Genomic DNA, 21545 nt, shown 5'->3' with positions numbered 1-21545 from the left:
CTTTCCTTCAGTTCTGCCCCAAAGGCAGCACTGGGGGTTGGTTTTCTTAGCAAATAAGGGCAAGTTGAGTGTTCAGTGCAGAGATGGAGCATCACGTGTGAGTGGCTCCCAGCAGGGGTGTGGGCTGGGCTGGGGTGAGCAGCCCTGGGGCTCAGAGCCTTGGGGGTGTGTGGGTGTTCAGCAGTGGGAGCAGCTGCAGAGGGGCCCTGATGTCCCAGTTCATCCCAGGGGGCAGGTAATGATGGGTTTGTGTTGGGAAGGGGAGCATCAGTGTCACACCCAGCCAGGAGCTGAGCCCAGTGGTGTCTGAATCCCACACAGGGTATTTCTCCATTCCTTGATGAAGTGGTGACTCTCCTTCCCACCCTTCTGAAGGGAGCAGGGCTCTTTCAGAAGGTTTTTCTCACCACTTCCTCAAGCTAAAATGACACCCTTTTCCCTGGGCTGTTTCCTCATTTGTCTGTGCTTTTCCTTCCATGGAACATGAAGTGCATCCATGGGGAGAGAAAGGTGGATCAGTGTTTGTGTCTGCCCACTGGGCAGGTGCTGAGAGGGAGTTTTGCTGCGAGATTGGCTTGGTGGCTCCCTGTGTGCTGAACAGGCTGGACAGTTCTCCCTGTGGATTGAAATACTTGAACTCTGTGGCTTAATTTATGTTCTTTCCTGCATGGAGACCACAAGGAGTAATTATTTTGATAGAATCTTCTTTTTTAGTAGCTAAGTTTGCTTGGCAGTGAAGAAACATTGCCAACAAAAAGTCAAATATTGGGTAGAAAGATTTGGGACACGACAACCTGTAGATGAGGAGATTTCTCCCTGGGAAAGCTGGTGGGGACAGTGTCACTGAAGCCATGGAGAGCTGCAGCCAGCAGGCTCTGGGGCAGATAAAGGTGGGCTGGTGAGTGAGCTGTGGCTGGGCAGGTGTGGCCCTGCCAGTGCCTTGCTGAGCCTTCAAGCCCTTCCTTGAGCCCCTGCAGTGCTGCCCAGGGTGGGATGTGCTGCTGGGCCTGGGCTGTGCAGCCTCAGGGGGCTCTGGGGAGCCTCAGGGTGTGGAATCAGGGAGAGGTTGCTCATGGATTTTGTGGGATATCCTCAGTGAGTTCAGCAAGTGCCGGTGGGAAATGGCAATCCCACCCTGGCTGGGGTTGGGAGGGACCCCTGGAGACCACCCAGTCCAAGCCCTGCCAGGGCAGGGCCACCTGCAGCAGGTGACACAGGAGCATGTCCAGCTGGGGCTGGAATGTCCCCAGACAGGGACACTCCACACCCTCCCCGGGCAGCTGTGCCAGGCTCTGCCACCCCCGTGGAGAGAAGTTCTGCTCAGCTTTAGTTCCTGCCCATTGCTCCTCATGCTGTCCCTGCCCACTGAGCAGAGTGTGGGCCCATCCTGTGCCAGCCCTGGAGCTGTTTGTGTGCAGTGATGGGTTCCCTCTCACCTCCCTGGCCAGAGCAACCAGGCCCAGCTCCTGCAGCCTCTGCTCCTCAGGGGGACCCTCCAGAGCCCAAACCCTCTCCAGTGGCTCCTTGTCTTGCTCTGAGGAGCCAGACCTGGTCACAGCACCCCAGCTGTGCCTCCCTGGGGCAGCAGAGGGGCAGGATCCCCTCCCTGCCCTGCTGCCCACACTGTTCTGGTGCCCCCCTGATCCCATTGGCCTCTTGATCCCAGCAAGAGCAAACCCATATTCCTGCTGAGGAGGGAATGCTCAGGAAAGCTGCCTGGGTCACTGGAGGGAACTGCACCACAACTGCTCAAGTTTTAGTTAATTTTGACTCATACAGCTCATCTCCTGCCACCCCTAATGAGCCACAACCCTGGGACTCTGCAGTCATCTCCCTCCTGCCTTGTGTTTTGCAGATAAGCAGTTTCTGAGGACTGAAGTACCTGCAAAGGGAAGACCTGCTTTGGAGGTAGGAACTGTTTTTCTAATGACCCAACACTAAATCTTTAATGAAAAAACAAAGGTTTGGTACAGCTGGACACTTTATCTGTGGTGGGAATGAATGACCATCCAGGGATCCAAAATGGGAGTTCTGGGAACTTCTGAGGAGTGAACATGTCTGGAATTCACACACCTTTCCATTCTGTTACATCAGACATTGTAATTGCTGCTCTTTTTGCATCCTTCCAGTTGGAATTTGGGATGGAAGGGACCTCAAAGCCCACCCAGTCCCACCCCTGTCATGGGCAGGGACACCTCCCACTGTCCCAGGGTGCTCCAGCCTGGCCTTGGACACTCCCAGGGATGGGGCAGCCACAGCTGCTCTGGGAAATCCATCCCAGTCCCTGCCCACCCTCCCAATATCCCTTCCCAATATCCCACCTGTCCCTGCCCTCTGGCAGTGGGAAGCCATTCCCTGTGTCCTGTCCCTCCCTCCCTTGTCCCCAGTCCCTCTCCAGCTCTCCTGGAGCCCCTTCAGGCCCTGCCAGGGGCTCTCAGGTGTCCCTGGAGCCTTCTCTTCTCCAGGTGACCCCCCCAGCTCTCCCAGCCTGGCTCCAGCCCAGAGGGGCTCCAGCTTTTTGGGTATTTATTGAAGTTTTTCACACTCTCCTGGTTACAGGGCTGCTGTGGGACTCCAGGGTTGTCCTTTCTGGCCAGTTGGACCCTCTTTTCTTGCCATTTCTGCTGCAAAGGGCACTCATCTCATTTCACTTGGTCACTCAAATCTTCTGTTTATCACAGTAAGAGGACTACAAAAGATTAAAATGCGTAAACTAGGCTAAGAAAAACAAGTCTGGTTTGATTTGTTAGGAATTGGGAGCAGCAGATCATCCAAGTTTCTGATCCTCCCTGTCCTTTGGGGAAGGCACCAGAAAGCTCCACTCCCACTGGAGGCTGCAGGGAGGGGGATTTGAGGTGCTGCTGTTCATGTGACATGTCTTGGTGAAGGAATTACAGTTTATTTGTGTATTTGTATGGGCTGAGAGACTCAGGGTCTTCTGCAGTCCAGTTTCCTTGTGGTTGTTCTCCAGTTCTGTGCTGGGAGAAGCATCTCCCATTGGATAGAATCATAGAATGGATTGGGTTGGAAAAGACCTCCCAGATCAGCAAGTCCAATCCTTGATCCAACCCCACTGTGATCACCAGCCCAGGGCACAGAGTGCCCTGGGCTGGTGATCACAGTGGGGTTGGATCAAGACATGGTGGATTCTCACTCAGTGCCACATCCATAGAATGGATTGGGTTGGAAAAGACCTCTGAGATCATCAAGTCCAACCCTTGATCCAACCCTACTGTGATCACCAGCCCAGGGCACGGAGTGCCCTGGGCTGGTGATCACAGTGGGGTTGGATCAAGACATGGTGGATTCTCACAGTGGGGTTGGATCAAGATGTGGTGGATTCTCACAGTGGGGTTGGATCAAGACATGGTGGATTCTCATAGTGGGGTTGGATGAGGACGTGGTGGATTCTCACTCAGTGTCACATCCATAGAATGGATTGGGTTGGAAAAGACCTCTGAGATCATCAAGTCCAACCCTTGGTCCAACTCCAGTCCCTTTACCAGATCATGGCACTCACTGCCACGGCCAAGCTCAGCTGAAAACCCTCCAGGGATGGGGAATCCACCCCCTCTCTGGGCAGCCCATTCCAATCCCTGAGCACTCTCTCTGCAAAGAATTTATTCTGCTCTCCAACTTCAATTTCCCCTGGCAGAGCTTGAGCCCATCGTGCCCCCTTGTCCTATTGCTGAGTGCCTGGGAGAAGAGACCAACCCCCAGCTGGCCAGAACTTCCCTTCAGGCAGTTCCAGACAGTGCTGAGGATTCTTCCCTCTGCCTTTCCTTGGCAAACCTGGCTGAGCTGTCAGGGCCAGAATGCTGGCACTGCCCTGTGGCAGGGGCTGTGAGCAGTGCTTGGGGGGCACTGGGGTGCAGGTCAGAGCACCTTGTTCTGCATCCCCAGCTGTGCCAGCTGTGCCACTGGAACTGCCCTGATGTGTGTCCAGCCTCATGTGTGTCCTGAAACTCAGTTATGGGATTAAAGAGAAAGGGGCATCTGAGGAGGGATTGTCTCCTTAAGTGGCAGGTGCAGAGGTGACACTGGAGGTGCAAAGTCCTGTGTTTTCAGTAGGGCTGATGCTCCTGTGTGTCCCCATTCACAATGGGACTGGAAGATGGTTTTGTGTGTCCCTGTTCCTCATGGGACTGGAAGAGGCTCCCTGTGCTTGTCCCTGGTGTCACTGGAAGATGTTTTTGTATGTCCCTGTTCCTGGTGTCACTGGAAGAGGCTCCCTGTGCCTGTCCCTGGTGTCACTGGGAGAGGCTCCCCGTGCCTGTCCTGATGGGACTGGAAGAGGCTCCTGTGTGCCTGTCCCTGGTGTCACTGGAAGAGGCTCCTGTGTCCCCATTCACAGTGTGACTGGCAGATGCTCCTGTGTGTCCATTCCTGATGTGATTGGAAGAATCATTCATGTGTTTCTGTGCACAATGTGCCTGGAACATGTTTTTATATGTCCCTGTTCCTGATGGGACTGGAAGAGGCTCCCTGTGCCTGTCCTGATGTCACTGGAAGAGACTCCCTGTCCCTATCCCTGTCCCTGTCCCTGTCCCTGTCCATGTCCCTGTCCTGATGTCACTGGAAGAGGCTCCCTGTGCCTGTTGCTGATGTCACTGGAAGAGGCTCCCGTGTCCCTGTCCTGATGTCACTGGAAGAGGCTCCCTGTGCCTGTTGCTGATGTCACTGGAAGAGGCTCCTGTGTCCCTGTCCCTGATGTCACTGTGTGCCCGTCCCTGGTGTCACTGGGAGAGGCTCCCTTGTCCCTGTCCCTGATGTCACTGTGTGCCTGTCCCTGGTGTCACTGGGAGAGGCTCCCCCTGACGATGGGCAGCCCCAGGCCCAGCTGGGGCAGCCCCACCAGCATTGCTGGCCCCATGGCCACTGGCCAAGCCACCTTAAGGCTTTCTCTGGAGGCCCCTTGAAGAACAGCCACGTGGGATGGAGGAGAGACGTGCCCAGAGTGCCACACATGCCTTTCCCCGTGGCCTCAGTGGGCCTGGAGGGGTCACGGGACGTGGGCTGTGCCCTCCCCTGGCAGGAGGGAGCTCTGGGCACAGGGAAGGTGGCACAGGAATGTGAGGGCACTGTGTGTTCTGTCCTTCACCTGCCAGTCTGGGGTGGGTTTAGTTTCCCTCCTTTCTGCTTCCCTGAGCTCAGACCAGCATGGGCTGACTTTGTGCCAGACCCCTTTGGTGTCTGGGCTCACTCTCAGCCCTCACTGTGCTCAGTCACAGATCATCTCCAGCTGGAAGGGACTCAAGGGTCGAGTCCAACTCCCTGCTCCTTGCAGGACCACCTAAAAATAATGACAGGGCTAAGAGTGTTGTCCAGACACTCCCTGAGCTGGGGCAGGTCGTGTTGTTGCCCCCCCTTGGGAGTTTCTGTTTGGATTTTCCTCCTTTCCCTTCTGCTTTGTCCAAAAATGGCAGTTCTGGTGTGAGCTGCCTCCTGGTGTGAGCTGTCCAGGTACCTCCCACACTTGCTGTTCCTGCTTTCAGGACGTGGAAGCCCAACAGGTGTTTCCCACAGACTATTCAGCAGCTAAAAGTGCTTCCTGCAGTAGTTTATCTGGAACATTTAAGCCCCACTCATTGACTGCTTGGATGAATAAAGGAACTTCCTCCCAACATCCTCTGCAGAAGCTGGAGAGAGGCAGGAAGGAGGAAGCACTTGTGGGATTTGGGCCCTGGCTGGATGACCTGGCTGAGGAGTGTCTTGGGTTCTTTTCAAACCAGTAACCCGTTGGATTGTCCCTCAGGAATGTCCTTCCTGCTCATTCCACTCCAAGCTCCCTCAGCCAAGTGCAGGGACATGTTTGGTCTTCTCACTTAAACTACAGACACTGACCATGATTCTGGGACTTCATTTGGTTGTGGTGTTGGTTCCACGTGGAAGGTGAGGAGAAGGTGCTTCTGACCATGTTACCTGCTGGAGTAATTGGTATTTCATTGTATAACTGCTCTAACTGGGGAGAAACACAGACTCTGACCTGTTTGGGATGAAAGTGGGTGAGGGGTGTGGGTGCTGCTGACACTGTGGTGGGAACAGGGAGCTGCTCCTTGCTGTGAGATTCCTGCTCTCCTGGGCACAGGGGATTCCACAGGGAATTAATTCCATGCCAGAACTTCCCCTGCCCCTGTGCTGGAGCACAGCCAGGGCCCCTCTCTGGCCTGGGAGGGTTTGGCTGGAGCAGGGGCTGTGCAGCATCTCCCACCCTGCCAGAGGGGCTTGGGGAGCCTCATCCTGATCTTCCAGGGTGAGAATTCCAAGAGCAGAACCCAGAGGAGCCCGTGGAGGAAGAGGGAACCCTTGGGAAGAAGGCAGTGCCACCATGAGCTGTGGCCTTCCAGGACCTGAAGGAGAGCTGGAGAGGGACTTTGGACAAGGGCTTGGAGTAGCAGGACACAGGGAATGGCTTCCCACTGCCAGAGGGCAGGGATAGGTGGGACATTGGGAAGGAATTGCTGGCTGGGAGGGTGGGCAGGGACTGGGATGGATTTCCCAGAGCAGCTGTGGCTGCCCCATCCCTGGGAGTGTCCAAGGCCAGGCTGGAGCACCCTGGGACAGTGGGAGGTGTCCCTGGGACAGTGGGAGGTGCCCCTGGGATAGTGGGAGGTGTCCCTGCCCATGGCAAGGGTGGCACTGGGTGGCTTTGAGATCCATTCTGGGACTCTGAATTCTGTGTCACTTTACTGCTTACGGTTTTACTTCCTTAAAGTGATTGGGAAGAACCTTCATTTACAATAAAAAGGGTTTTTTCAGTGCTACAGTGAATAATGATGTATTTAATCCCTTCTCTTCCCTTTAGGAAGGGCCTGCCTGTGTCCAGGGGCACAGCAGTGTGAGCTGTGATAAAACACTGAGTCACCTCCAGAGAGACTCCCCTCTGCACCTGCTAACCCTGAGGGGCACCTGGAATTCCTTTTATTGCCTTTCCTTTCATGAAACCTCAGCTTTTGTTTCCTAAGCAGTGCCTTGTTTTTCAGGCTCCCTTGCATGTGTTTGTTATCAGGAGCACGGAAATGTCAATACAATGGTGGCTGAGCAGCTCCTCCCTTCCTCCCCCACCGTCTTCCTGCACTTGGGGAGGGGGAAACTGTTCTGCATTAACTCCTGTCAGAAATGGCTGTTCCTCCCCTGGTGCCACCCCATCACACCTCAAACCCTGAAGGGTCAGAGCAAAATGTGTTCCTTGGGAGGGAATTAACGCAGGGCCTGGCAGGACATCCCTTCCTTTAACCAGAGAAGGCACCTTTTAGTTGAACTCAGCCTCATTGAGCTCATTCCTTACCAGAAAACCTCCCAGCACTGCAGCGGTGCCTTCACTGGCTGGAGGCTGTTTCTGCCAGACTGAAGTCTGCACTTCTCTTTGGGAGCTGTTTCCTCAGAGAGGTTCTGCTTGTCGTGGCTGGGTCTCAGGAGCTGATGGTGGTGATTTCTGTGTCAGGCAGGAATTCTGTCACTGAAACTGGGCTAAGGCAAAGGAAAGGCTCTGATGTGGAATCTGTTCTTTTGCCTTCAGGGCTGGACTCACTGGTCCTTGTGGTCCCTTCCACCCCTGAGTACTCAGTGACTGTCCCAGGAGCAGCTGGGCCCAGTTCCTGGCTGGGTGGGAGCATCAGCCTCGCCCAGACTGTGCTTGGGGTCTGCATTTCTTGCTGAGTTTGCCATGGACTTTGTGTGGCAGGAACAGCTTCCTGGGAGAGCTGTTTATGTCCAGTTGCCCAGCTCTTTCTGCCCCCCCTGCCAGGTTAGATGCCATTCCAGTGTCTGGGCTGCACTCCCTGTGCAGGGCTGGGCAGCTCTGGGATGCTCCTGGCCCTGGGCCAGCTCTGGGGCTGAAGGAGCTCAGGACAAATCCCCGGGATCCTCTCCCAGAATAACCATCACGTGAGAGCAGGAGTGGCCCCTGCTTTGAGGGCATGAAGGGAAGGAATAACAGCAGCTTAAGGGCTGGGCTGGCATCCCTGTGCCCAGGGGATCAGCTGCAGGGGCACAGCAGGCAGGAGGCTCTGGCTGTAACTTTGGCTGCCCATGGTGCCCTCACAGTGCCCTGGGTGATGAACCAGGGCCTGGGAATGTCCCTGCTGAGCTTCTGGTCTAGCAGAGTTCCCTGTTGGGCCTTGGCCTGCAGCTTAAATCAGAGAATCACAGAATGGATTGGGTTGGAAAAGACCTCCGAGATCATCAAGTCCAACCCTTGATCCAACCCCACTGTGATCACCAGCCCAGGGCACAGAGTGCCCTGGGCTGGTGATCACAGTGGGGTTGGATCAAGACATGGTGGATTCTCACTCAGTGCCACATCCATAGAATGGATTGGGTTGGAAAAGCCCTCTGAGATCATCAAGTCCAACCCTTGGTCCAACTCCAGTCCCTTTACCAGATCATGGCACTCAGTGCCACGGCCAAGCTCAGCTGAAAACCCTCCAGGAATGGGGAATCCACCCCCTCTCTGGGCAGCCCATTCCAATCCCTGAGCACTCTCTCTGCAAAGAATTTCTTCTTCTCTCCAACTTCAATTTCCCCTGGCAGAGCTTGAGCCCATCGTGCCCCCTTGTCCTATTGCTGAGTGCCTGGGAGAAGAGACCAACCCCCACCTGGCCAGAACTTCCCTTCAGGTGGTTCCTGTGCTACTGAGCTGCTTTCTGAGCACTTCTCTGCCCCTCTGTTGTCTGTGTGACCCCCCTGGTGCCACGGGAGGTGCTGGGACTGGGGGTGCTGCCTGGAGGGCACGTGGCTCATGGTCTGGCACAGGCAGGGATGGATCCTGAGCTCATGTTGCCTTCCCTGGAACTCCCTTCTCCCAGGTCTCTCTCCACATCAGCACTGGTGATGGAACTGGGAATGTGCTCTGTGTTCCTCCTGCTGGGAATTTTGGGGGCCCTTTCCCTGCCTCCCATCCATTCTCTAGTTAATTAATCCTCCTGCCTGTCTTTGGAGCTGTTCCATTAACACCAGGAGTGCCTCCTTCCCCTGGATCCCAGGCAGGCAGGCAGGCAGGATTTCCTTCCCAGGTTCCCAGCAAATTCTTCAGGAGCTGTTCCCAAAGGCTTCAGCTCTGCCTGCAGAGGTGCCCAGGTGTGCTCAGAGTTTTTGGAAGGATTTCTGAGTTTTGTCCTTCTCCCTTGTGTGTGGGCACAACTGTCCCTGCTGAGAAGTGACTCCCAGTGACATGGAATATGTTAAATTTCAGAGAATCAGCTGGGCTGGAAGAGACCTCCGAGATCATCAAGTCCAACCCTTGTATCTATTGTGGAGTTGCTCCAAGATGAGCAAAATCCATACATGGAACTAAAAGGTGGTTCAAAGAGGCCCTTCCTAAGCCTGTTCTTGTGACACAGCAGCGTTAGAGGCAGATTTGGATATTCCAGAGCTGTTTGAACAGGGTCAGAACAGGCTCCACAGCTTGGGGCCCTCAGGGTGCTCTGCTCCCTCCCTAAACATGCTTGGGGACTTCACTTCTCTCTGAGTTTCTGAGCACCTCAGTGGCCTCATGGGGATACAGGGCCTGGATTTAGTTCCTGGCCTGCAGGTCTGTCCCTCCTGGAGTGAGCTGGGCATGGTGAGTGGGTGGGCATGTTTTGCCTGGTGGTCCTGCAGTTCTGCTCCAGCAGAAACCCGGGCTGGGCACCCAGAGCCTCTGCCCTTCCTTGTTCAGGCTCTGCTTCCACAAGGCTTTGTTGTGGTTTCCAAGAGGCAGCCCCAGACTCTGCACCAGTTCAACTTGTCTCTGTTCTGCTTCCAGGTTCTGACTGTAGAAATGGTTTGTTTCGTTCTCCCAAAGCTTTTTGACCTTCCAGTAGTGCTGGAAAGCTTTAAAGTGTTGTTTTCTCTCTACAAATCTGCTTGGAAAAGCATTGCCAGGTTTGCTGTTCCACTGCTCTGGCTCTGAAACATCAAGTGATGCTGAGTTGTGATGGATGGAAATAGCTCTGCAGTCAGTTTGCTGCTTTGGAAGTTTCCAGTGCCGTGGCCTGACGGGCAGGTCCTCGTGCTCTGTAATTGCACTGTCAGGAGAAGGGCTCACTTTAATTAAAACTAATGTGGCTGCTCTAATGCAGGCACTGACACAACTGGAATTGCTCTGGGTGGTAAAGGAGTGGAGCCTGTTGGGAATGGAGTTGCTGGGAGCAGGGATGGCGTGTCCTGGTTGCCAGAGGAGCATCTTCTCCTTTCCTGGCTGTGCTGCTGTGGCTGCTGCTCCCCATGGCCTGGGCTGTTCCTGCTCCCAGCTTGGCTTGGTTTGGGGTGACACTGGCAAAGGTGTTGGGTTTGGGGCACTTGCAGAGATCAGTCTGCCCACAGCAGGTGCCACCTGCCCTTTCCTGAGGGCATCAGAATCCCAGAATCCCTGAGACTGGCACAGCCTTGCCAGCCCATGGAGCCCACCCTGTGCCCAATGCCCACCTTGGCAAGGCCCTGCCAACCCATGGAGCCCACCCTGTGCCCGATGCCCACCTTGGCAAAGCCCTCCCAGCCCATGGAGCCCACCCTGTGCCCGATGCCCACCTTGGCAAAGCCCTCCCAGCCCATGGAGCCCACCCTGTGCCCAATGCCCACCTTGGCAAGGCCCTGCCAACCCATGGAGCCCACCCTGTGCCCAATGCCCACCTTGGCAAAGCCCTGCCAACCCATGGAGCCCACCCTGTGCCCGATGCCCACCTTGGCAAAGCCCTCCCAGCCCATGGAGCCCACCCTGTGCCCAATGCCCACCTTGGCAAAGCCCTGCCAGCCCCTGGAGCCCACCCTGTGCCCGATGCCCACCTTGTCCACCAGCCCAGAGCTCTGAGTGCCACGGCCAGTCCTGTCTTGGGCAGCTCCAGGGCTGGGCACTCCAACCCTCCCTGGGCAGCCCCTGCCAGGGCCTGCCCACCCTTTCCAGGCAGAAATTCCTCCTGATGTCCAACCTGAACCTCCCTCCTGTCCTGTCCCTGTTCCTTGTCCCTGTGCCCGACCCCCTGTCCCTGTTCCCTGTCCCTGTTCCCGACCCCCTGTCCCAGCTCCCCCTCCTGGCAGGGATTGCAGAGCCAGAAGGTCCCCCCTGAGCCTCCTTTCTCCAGCTGAGCCCCCCCAGCTCCCTCAGCCCCTCCATGTCTGGCTGAGGGGCCTCTTTTTGCCACTCCCTTTGCACAAGCCTGGATTGTTTCTTCTGCTCTGCAGAAAGTTTAACTTGGAATTTTCGAGGCTTTACACAATGAACTTCTCAATGGTGTACAATGTGGATGTAGGACATTAAGTGCTAATTAATGACTGCTTCTTTTACTCTTTAATGAGAGCTTTTTTGCTTTACTCAATTCAGAATTTGTCCTCTCTGCTCTTACTTTCCCTCCTACGCTCTCAGGTGTGTAACATACATATTTATATGTTATTATATATACATGAGGCAGCACTATGGGCTCATCAGTGAGGGCCTGCACAGTGGCATTAGAGGTGCAGTTAAGCTGGACTCAACCTGACTTGTTTTCTCCCAGCACAGCCTGAGCTCTCTCTCACCTCTGGGTGTGTCACTGCAGTGTTTGTGCTGCACAGTTTTTTATTTCATCTCATCTCAGGAGTTCAAGCCCAAATTGTCACCTAAACACAAAATCCTTTGTTGTGGAGCCACATGTGTAAGGCAGTCATGGAGTGGGGTGGACTCAGAGGAGCTGACAGGGGACTGTGGGGCTGAGGTGAACTTTGGTGGGGACACTTGTCCCAGTCTGTGCCCTCATTGGTGACACCTGTCCCTGTGGGTGCCCTCATTGGTGACACTTGTCCCTTTCTGTGCCCTCATTGGTGACACTTGTCCCTGTCTGTGCTCTCATTGGTGACACTTGTCCCTTTCCGTGCTCTCATTGGTGACACTTGTCCCTGTCTGTGCTCTCGTTGGTGACACTTGTCCCTGTCTGTGCTCTCATTGGTCAAACTTGTCCCTTTGTGTCTCTCATTGGTGACACTTGTCCCTGTCTGTGCTCTCATTGGGGACACTTGTCCCTTTCCGTGCTCTCGTTGGTGACACTTGTCCCTGTCTGTGCCCTCATTGGTGACACTTGTCCCTATCTGTGCTGTCATTGGTGACACTTGTCCCTGTCTGTGCCCTCATTGGTGACACTTGTCCCTCTCTGTGTTTTCATTGGTGACACTTGTCCCTGTCTGTGCTCTGGGCCGTTGTCACCAGGACCTTGAGGAGCAGAGGGGAGGTCCAATATCCCCAGTGAGGGCAATCCCTGTTGTGCCCCCACTGTTTGAGGCCTGTGCCACCCTTGCCCTCCTCCCAGGGGCAGGAGCTGCCTGGCCAAGGCCACTGTGGGGTGGGTTGCCCCGGGTTGGTGGGAGCCTCTCCCCTCCCCGAGCTATTAAAGGAAAGCAGCTGACGGAGCAGCTGGGCCGGGTCGGGGCTCAGCATCAACATCCACCAGAGAAAGGGCTTTGCAAATAGACTTTCCTCCCCTGCCCCCACTTTGGCTTTGCCTGTGCCAAGAGAAAAGAGGAGACTCTTCCCCGTGATTGATGGAACTCTCCTTTTTTGGTGCTGCCTCTCCCGGGAAGCAGCGCTGACAATCCTGTGCTGGGAACCAGCAGAGAAGCTCTGCCCCAGAGCTGAAAATCTGTGCTGGGAGCCAGCAGAGAAGCTCTGCCCCAGAGCTGAAAATCTGTGCTGGGAGCCAGCAGAGAAGCTCTGCCCCAGAGCTGAAAATCTGTGCTGGAAACCAGCAGAGAAGCTCTGCCCCAGAGCTGAAAATCTGTGCTGGGAGCCAGCAGAGAAGCTCTGCCCCATGCTCAGAATCCTGTGCTGGGAACCAGCAGAGAAGCTCTGCCCCAGAGCTGAAAATCTGTGCTGGAAACCAGCAGAGAAGCTCTGCCCCAGAGCTGAAAATCTGTGCTGGAAACCAGCAGAGAAGCTCTGCCCCATGCTCAGAATCCTGTGCTGGGAACCAGCAGAGAAGCTCTGCCCCAGCACTCAAAATCTGTGCTGGGAACCAGCAGAGAAGCTCTGCCCCAGTGCTGAAAATCTGTGCTGGGAGCCAGCAGAGAAGCTCTGCCCCAGCACTCAGAATCAGAATCCTGTGCTGGAAACCAGCAGAGAAGCTCTGCCCCATGCTCAGAATCCTGTGCTGGAAACCAGCAGACAAGCTCTGCCCCCGGGAGTTGGGAGGTTTGCAGCCCTTGAGGAATTGATCATTCTGGAGCTAAAGCTGCCAGGTCTGTCCAGAAGGTGGGAGGACTCCTCTGTTTTCCCTGGATAAGCATTTCTGATTTTTGCAGTGTGTTTTAGGTCTCTTTTTTCCATACTTGTTGGCCTGGGCAGAGCTCAGCCCTTGAAAGCCCCTCACAGTTTATTATCTATGAACTCATCTTCCATGTGGCTTTTTTGAAGGCCAGCCAAGACCATTAATCCCCACCTTCTAGAGTCCCTAATCCCTGCTTGGGGCTTAGGGGAAGGTTATTCTTGTCCTCCCAGCGAAGCCTCTCTGGCACAGCATCTCCTGCTGTAACTCAAGGCGAGTTTATTCATGTGACTTTTGATCAGCTTGGAAGGAGCATCCAAGTGGGACAGTCTTACCCCATCCTGCCCGTGGTTCATGGCAGGGAGGTTGCCCAAAGGGAGGGAATCCTGCACGAGGTTGCTGTGCTCTTATCTCATCTTGAGCATAATTAGCAGCAGTAAAATGAATACGTGCCATGGGGTTTTGGGATGGGTGCAGCAGAAGGGAAGTCAGGGCTGGAAGGGGCTGCTGGGGGATTCCTGGGAGTTGTATCACTCTCCTTATTCTCAGCCTGACACTCTCAAATCCTCCTGGCTCTGGTTTTTGTCTGGTTGTGGCTGTGCTGGCGTCAGCCCCTCCTCCTCCATGAGCCTCCCCTTCCCACCATCCATCCTCACTCCAGGTCTTTGCTTTGGATCCCAGTGCTCTGCTCCAGGCTGGTTCAGGTGAGCCTTCCCTTCCACCATCCATCCTTACTCCAGGACTGTGCTTTGGGTCCCAGTGCTCCAGGCTGGTTCAGGTGGGCCTCCCCTTCCTCCCCTTCCCACCATCCATCCTCGCTCCAGGTCTTTGCTTTGGATCCCAGTGCTTTGGATCCCAGTGCTCTGCTCCAGGCTGGCTCAGGTGAACCTCCCCTTCCCACCATCCATCCTTACTCCAGGTCTTTGCTTTGGGTCTCAGTGCTCTGCTCCAGGCTGGCTCAGGTGAACCTCCCCTTCCCACCATCCATCCTTACTCCAGGTCTTTGCTTTGGGTCCCAGTGCTCTGCTCCAGGCTGGCTCAGGTGAACCTCCCCTTCCCACCATCCATCCTTACTCCAGGTCTTTGCTTTGGGTCCCAGTGCTCTGCTCCAGGCTGGCTCAGGTGGGCTTCCTACCACTTGTTGTCCTTGAGATTGGGACAGGAGGGAGGGCTGGGCTGTTGTACCCTCAGCTCGTGGTCCCTCCCTCTTGCCATTGTGGTGGTGTTGGAGCTCTGATGAGCCATCTGGTGTCCCTTGAAGGGCTCCAGGAGGTGGCCCAGGGCCCTGTCATGGGGCTGTGCTGCCTCTCAGGGGCACCTTCCATGGGGAAGTGGCAAAACCCCCTCCAGGCTGCTGGACCAGTGCAGGGCACTCTGAGCCCAATGCCCAGGAATGCAGCAGAGTCACTCTCTTGGGTGTCTGGAGCTTTGTCTCCAGTTCCATCACCAGAATTTGGCTCTTCAGAAGTTGTTGCTGTCTTGTCTTTGCTGTGCTGTCAAAAGCTCTCATAGTTCCTGCAGCTCCTCCCAGAGCTGTTGTGTGTTGTTCCATCCCTGAGCAGAGAGGGCAAGTTCTACAGGACTTACCTCCTCTCTCTGAGTAGAGAACAACCTGAAATAAGGCTGGGAATTCTCATATGTCCACCTCTAGGAAGAGCAGGTAGAAAGGGCTTCAGGCAACCTGGGAAGTGCTGGCCTGATGGTTTGCAGGCTGACTTTGATTGTGGCTTTGGAGTTGACTCTGAGTGGGAGCTCCACACGTGGAGAGAGGAGGTTGTGCCCCAGCTTTCCCCTGGCTGCTGTGGGATTTCTGCCCCACTGTCATTGTGGACTTTATCATCCCATGAGGGGTGAGCTCTCCAAGTGATGAGTGGCTGGAAGGCAGGAGGAGAATGGAAGTTGTCTCAAACCTCCAGAAATGGAGAGAATCTGTTTAAATTCTTGGGGAGTTGGGAATTGTGGGAGGCTTCTGCTGCCTCCTGTGCCAGTTCACGTGGCATGTGAATAATTGATGGTGGGCAGAGCACGGCCCGTTGGCTTCCTTGGGGCTTTCTGAGGGATGCAAAGTTTCTGGAGCAGAAATCTTCATTAAACACTCACACACAGCGAGTTGGGTTTATTTGCAGTACCAGGAACAGAAAATAATCCTTGAAAAAGGAGAGAAATGGCTCGTGCCTTAAGTAATGAAACCCTGAATTCATCTGGGAATGCTGAGTAAGCCCCAGAATTATGTGGGCTCTTACAGACATCATGGAATCAAACAAACTGCTCTTTAAGCCCCTGGAATTCTGAAGCTGTGACTTAGAAAAGCAGAAGGTTTGGCATGAAAACACAATGCCTTGGTCAGCCAGAGCTTGGGATTTTCCAGTGGCTTTCCCTGTCACCGGCCTGGCCTCTCTGGGGCTGTTCCCATCCTGCTCTGGCAGCTGCCCTTTGTTTCTTGGGAATCAGCATTCCCGTGGCAGTGAGTGCAGTCCCCCAGCCCAGGCACCCTCTGCACACCCACCTGGGGGGCCTCAGGTGTGCCCCACCTGGGGCTGGAGCTGCTGCCACTGCCTGGAGAGGTCTGGGATCCCTCCTGGAACACATTCCCTTTGTCCATGGGCAGATCAATATGCAGCTGCCACTGCTCAGAGTGGGAGGGTGACCCACAACTGTCCCATGGTCCAGCTCCTGCTCTGGATCTGGTGTTTCATTCCCACTCATCCCCTCCTAATTCCACAAGCTGCTTTTGTCTCAGCACTGGCTTTTTTCCCTACCCAAAGTCCACACCTCTCGTGTCCCACCCAGACCCTCAGGCTCTCCCAGCTCCAGGGGGTTTGCTCATGTTCATCCCTGCCCACAGGTTGGCTCCTGTCCCATGTGGAAGGTTTGGAGCACTCATTCCATGTCCTGCTTGGATCTGTCTCATGTGCAGGTCCCTGCAGAGTTTGGGAATCTCCAGGAGTGGTTTGGGCAGGGTCACTCAGGGCTTGGCTGACCTGGGATTGGGGTGGAGCTTTGGGAAGGCTCAGGTGGGAAGAGCGGGTGAAGGCTCAGGTGGGAAGAGCAGTCCTTGAGTGAGAAGGTGAGGGAGGGGTTGTTGGTGACCCCAGAGGTGGAAGGATGGAGATGCCAGACATGGAGAGGACATGACTCAGAGCAGGCAGGGATAAGAGGAGACAATGGTGGCTGCAGCTCTGCCTTGGCTTTGAAGTCCTGCTGAGTTCAGCTTCATTAAACCAGCTGAAGGGAGAAGGTAAAACATCGGGTTTGGTTTTGTCTGTGGCCAGAAAGGCCCTGGGGAAGAGACCTGAGATTTGCATCCAGCCTTTGGAGCCATCTCATGGTCAGAATCCCTCAATCCCTGAGTGGTTTGGGTGGAAGGGACCTGAAGGATCACCCAGTGCCACCCCTGCCATGGGCAGGGACACCTCCCACTGTCCCAGGGTGCTCCAGCCTGGCCTGGGACACTCCCAGGGCTGGGGCAGCCACAGCTGCTCTGGGAAATCCATCCCAGTCCCTGCCCACCCTCCCAGCCAAAACTTTCTACCAAATCTGCCTCCTCTGCTCCCACCACATCTCTTGTCCCTCCCAAAGGAGGGCAGGAATTAATCCATATAAATAACAGCTGGAAACTCTGTTGCTGTGGTCATGGACTGAAGGAGAACGTGGCTCTGTGTGACACGACTCTCCCTGAAATCCTGATTTTTCTGGAAGCCCAGACATGCATTAGAAATCAGGAACATTTGTGCTGGAAACTGCCCTGTGCTCCCCCAGGAGCTCTGAGGGAGCTGCCAAATGCACTTGGGTTCAAACTGTGCCCCAGAGGTGGAATTTGGTGTTTGGTTCTGCTGTGGAAATGTCCACAATCTTCTCATGAACTCGTGGGTTGATGGTTTGCAGTCAGGTCCTTGGGCTGGTGTTGAGCATCTGGCCTGGCCACCTCCCCTCTGCCAGTCAGGGCATCTGGGAGCCAATTCCTGAGATTATTCTGGAATTCAGGACATTTTGGGGCTGACTTTTCTAGCAGTTGAGTTGAACATGAATTTAAGTGTTGGAGTGATTTTATTAACGAGCTCTTGACCTCCATCTCTTTACCTCTGGTGATTGGAGGGATTTTCTGCAACTCCAAACAGCCACAAAAGTCCAGCAGAGTTTTGCTGTGTCTCCTTCAATAAATGAATCCCACTGGTTCAGGCTGTGCCCAGAAATTACCAGAAATTCAGCTGGGTGATGGATTTGTGGTGCCCAGCCCTGGAGTGTGAGGAACATCATTTGTGTGTCTGTCCCTCCGAGGGGAGGATGGAGGAATCCCCTGCATGGGTTGCAGGCTCTGGGAGGAGGATGACTTAGCACATCTCTGCTCTCCTGTTCCCTCAGGCCTCAGCAGCCTCTGCTAAGAAAAGCAAGCTGAGTTAGCCCAGAGAAATGGGAATTCTGACCCTCTGTCCCGCTCCCTCAGCCAGGGATTCCGGGCTCTGTGTGCTGAGGGGCTGATTTTAAAGGAGCAGTGGATCTCAGGGGAACATCGAGGTGCTTCTCACAGGTGTGGGACTCACAGTGTCCTTGGAGCCCAGGGAAGTGGGGCAACAGTGGTTTGTTACTCCTGGTGGGTGGGAGGGCATTTCTCTGCCCCTTGGGCACAGAGGTGGCTGGGGCAGGGCCTGAGTGCAGCCCCTGAGGAGCAGGACAGAGCTGTGTGTGCATTCCCACTGGGAGCAGCCAGGCTGGCAGGGCTGTGCCACTGTCACTGCAGGGCTGGCAGTGACCCTGCCCCGTGGGGCTGGCACTGGGTGGGCTCCTGGGAACCTCCTCCCCTTGTCCTGGGGGCCAGTGAGGGAAGGAACAGTTCCAACAGTTCACAGGTGTCCAGGGGTGGGGGTTTGGGCACCCACTGCCCACTGTCCCCTTTCTGCATCTCCAGATGAGACACAAGTTGGGTTTTTGGGTACCCACTGCCCACTGTCCCCTTTCTGCATCTCCAGATGAGACACAAGTCGGGTTTTTGGGTACCCACTGCCCACTGTCCCCTTTCTGCATCTCCAGATGAGACACAAGTCGGGTTTTTGGGTACCCACTGCCCACTGTCCCCTCTCTGCATCTCCAGACGTGACACAAGTCAGGTTTTTGGGTACCCACTGCCCACTGTCCCCTCTGTGCATCTCCAGACGAGACACAAGTCGGGTTTTTGGGTACCCACTGCCCACTGTCCCCTTTCTGTGTCTCCAGACGTGACACAAGTCGGGTTTTTGGGTACCCACTGCCCACTGTCCCCTCTCTGCATCTCCAGACGAGACACAAGTCGGGTTTTTGGGCACCCACTGCCCACTGTCCCCTCTCTGCATCTCCAGACGAGACACAAGTTGGGTTTTTGGGCACCCACTGTCCCCTCTGTGCATCTCCAGACGAGACACAAATCTGGGTCAGACTGCTCAGAACTTGGAATTCCAAGGCTGTGCGTGCCCTGAGGCAGGAACAGACAGTGCAGCCATGGGAGCTGCAAGGGGGAAGAGCTCAGGGAGGAGATGCTGCTGTTCCTGGGTGGGAGGCTGCAGACAGAGCCTCTTGGAAGGGCTGTTCTGTTTGTCTCTGCTTCCAGAGGGCAGCTGGGGATGATGGTGGTTCTGGGCAGTTGTTCCACTGGGTCACTTGGAGTAAAACTTGGGCAAGGAGTTTGTGACACTCTGAGAAGTTGCTGACACTCCATCCCTGGAAGTGTCCAAGGCCAGGCTGGACAGGACCTGGAGAAACCTGGGATGGTGGAGGGTGGGAATGAGATGATCCTGAAAGTCTCTTCAAGCCCTTAAAAGCCCATCCAGATCCAATCCCTGCCGTGGGCAGGGACACCTCCCACTGTCCCAGGTTGCTCCAGCCTGGCCTTGGACATTCCAGGGATGGGGCAGCCACAGCTGAAAACTGGTGAATAGTGGGAGCTGTGTGGAACAAGACTCCAAGGCAGGGGGGTCTGTGATGTGGGTAAGAGACTAAAATACTCTGCTGAAGCTTCCAGAGGAGCTGACAAGAAGATGGATTTTATTTCTCCCTACAAACAGATTCCTCCTGGAGTACACAAGGACTGTGAGCTCAGAAGGGAACAGATGGGGACAGGCCTGGGTGGAACAGCTCATCTGTGCCTGGAACACAAGGACTCTGAGCCCCTTTCATAGAAAAATAACGTGGGAGCTGAAGGGACAGCACTGCTTTGCTGGGGGGGGTTCAGTATTTCCTGGAATGTCCAGAGACAGGAAAACCCTTTTCCTTGGCTGCAGTGCAACTGTGGGGCTGGGGAGGCTGTGTCTGCTCCTGCCACTCCTGGAGGGGACACTCACCTTGGGGGGTCCCCTGGGGCTCTACAGGGACACACACTGGAGCCAGAAGGGCTGGTGGCACCCCCAGGAGGGCTGGTGGCACCCCCAGGAGGGCTGGTGGAACCTCCAGGAGGGCTGGTGGCACCCCCAGGAAGGCTGGTGGAACCCCCAGGGGGGGGCTGGTGGCACCCCCAGGAGGGCTGGTGGCACCCCCAGGAGGGCTGGTGGAACCTCCAGGAGGGCTGGTGGCACCCCAGGAAGGCTGGTGGAACCCCCAGGGGGGGCTGGTGGCACCCCCAGGGGGGCTGGTGGCACCCCCAGGAGGGCTGGTGGAACCCCCAGGGGGGCTGGTGGAACCCCCAGGAGGGCTGGTGGCACCTCATCCTGCTCCCTCTGCTGTTTGACCAGCACAGGGACCTTGCCAGCTGTTCCTCAGCTGAGGAATTATTTGGAATTATGGAATCCCAGGATCCCTGAGGCTGGCAAAGCCCTGCCAGCCCCTGGAGCCCACCCTGTGCCCGATGCCCACCTTGGCAAAGCCCTCCCAGCCCATGGAGCCCACCCTGTGCCCGATGCCCACCTTGGCAAAGCCCTCCCAGCCCATGGAGCCCACCCTGTGCCCGATGCCCACCTTGTCCCCCAGCCCAGTGCCACGGCCAGTCCTGCCTTGGGCACCTCCAGGGCTGGGCACTCCAAACCTCCCTGGGCAGCCCCTGCCAGTGCAGAAGTGAGTCCATTTTTGTACCTCTGCCTTCTGCAGCCTCGGTCATTGCTCAGCTTTGCCCTTCCATCCTCACAGTTCGTGTCAGGTCCCTCCTCCTGTGCCCTGGCAGGGTCTGGGTTGCAGAGCTGTGGGGGCAGAGGGTTAAGGTGCCCCTTGGTGAGGATTCCCTGGTGCTCCCTGGCTGTGACCCTGTTCCAGTGAATGGCAGTGGTGTAGATCTGCCTCCCTGAACTGCTCAACACACAGAGATGCTCCAGGATTTGCTTTCCCCCCCGGGACAATCCCTGCAACACATTCATTTTCCTTCTCTCTTAGTTACCTCTCCAAGCCCTGGGCATGTGGGAATTAGGGCAGTTGGGCTGTTCCAGCAGCAGAGCTGGCAGTCCTGGGGTTGTTCTGGCTGTCCCTGGGCTGGGGGGGATTCCTGCAGGTGATGGCACTTCCACCAGGCTCTTCTGCCTGTCTGAGCCACCAGTTGTGTTTGCTGCAAAAATGCACATTGGCCTTTCTTAGTCTGATTTATTTTTATCCAGTTTCTGCATTCCCTGCTTAGCTAAATATGGGCAAGGAAATGTCCTGCTGATCAGGCTGCAGAACCTCATTATTATTTTTCCCCAGAAAGTGGATCAATTCAGCATCCCAGTTGCTGTGTAGCTCTGAAATACCAACACTGTCAATGCCAAAAACAACCCCCAAATGCCATGTATTTTATGGCAGCAATATCATCAATGCTGCCACATGGATGTGGACACAAAAAAAGCAGTTTGGACCTAGAAAAGCACGAAGTGAAGCCATCAGTGGCTTGTGGGGGAATATTCCTGTGCTGGAGGATGGGCTGGTGGGATTAGCCTTGAGCTGGGGTTAAGGATTCCTGAGTGCTTCCCTCAGCCCTTTCACATGGAGCAGGGGAAGCAGCTCGTGATGGGACTGAGGCTCCAGCAGCATTTACTCCATTAATTACAGTGCAGTTCATCAGGGAATCATTAAGGTTGGCAAAGGCCTCTGAGATCATCGAGTCCAACTCTTGTTTAGGGCTGGAGGAAAAGTGACAGAATATCTCAGGCCTAAATCATTTCTGGGCCACCAGAACACTGAACGTGCAGCGTGTTCCCTGCAGCCTTTGCTGGTCTGTTCCCAGAGTTTCTGGGTGTTCTGGAGGCATTTTCTGACCAGTGTCAGAAGCCCTGGCTGACACTCCCCACAGGGTGTTGTGGCCAGTTGTGGGCACCTCTGGATGGTGGTTAATCTTGAAAATGATCAAGAACTCTGAAGAAAACTTTTCAAAATCAGACTCTTTCACTTCAATATTGAAATGGCTTTCTT

General features: G+C 55.3%; 1 protein-coding gene across 8 annotated transcripts in view; it reads left to right on the top strand.

Annotated features, from left to right (window-relative positions):
• Window positions 1-21545, top strand: part of MAP4 (microtubule associated protein 4) — a 179841-nt gene that overhangs the window by 39592 nt on the left and 118704 nt on the right. For 7 of the 8 annotated variants that reach the window (XM_071560317.1, XM_071560321.1, XM_071560319.1 and 4 more), the window contains exon 2: window positions 1856-1908. The exons of the other annotated variant lie outside the window; for it this stretch is intronic. The gene's annotated coding sequence lies outside the window, so the exon portion shown is untranslated. The remainder of the gene's footprint in view (window positions 1-1855; window positions 1909-21545) is intronic. 8 annotated transcript variants of the gene reach the window in all.

This window comes from Pithys albifrons, chromosome 7 (genome assembly GCF_047495875.1).
Source record: "Pithys albifrons albifrons isolate INPA30051 chromosome 7, PitAlb_v1, whole genome shotgun sequence".
Lineage (NCBI taxonomy): Eukaryota > Metazoa > Chordata > Aves > Passeriformes > Thamnophilidae > Pithys > Pithys albifrons.
This window is presented reverse-complemented; position numbering and strand designations above follow the sequence as displayed.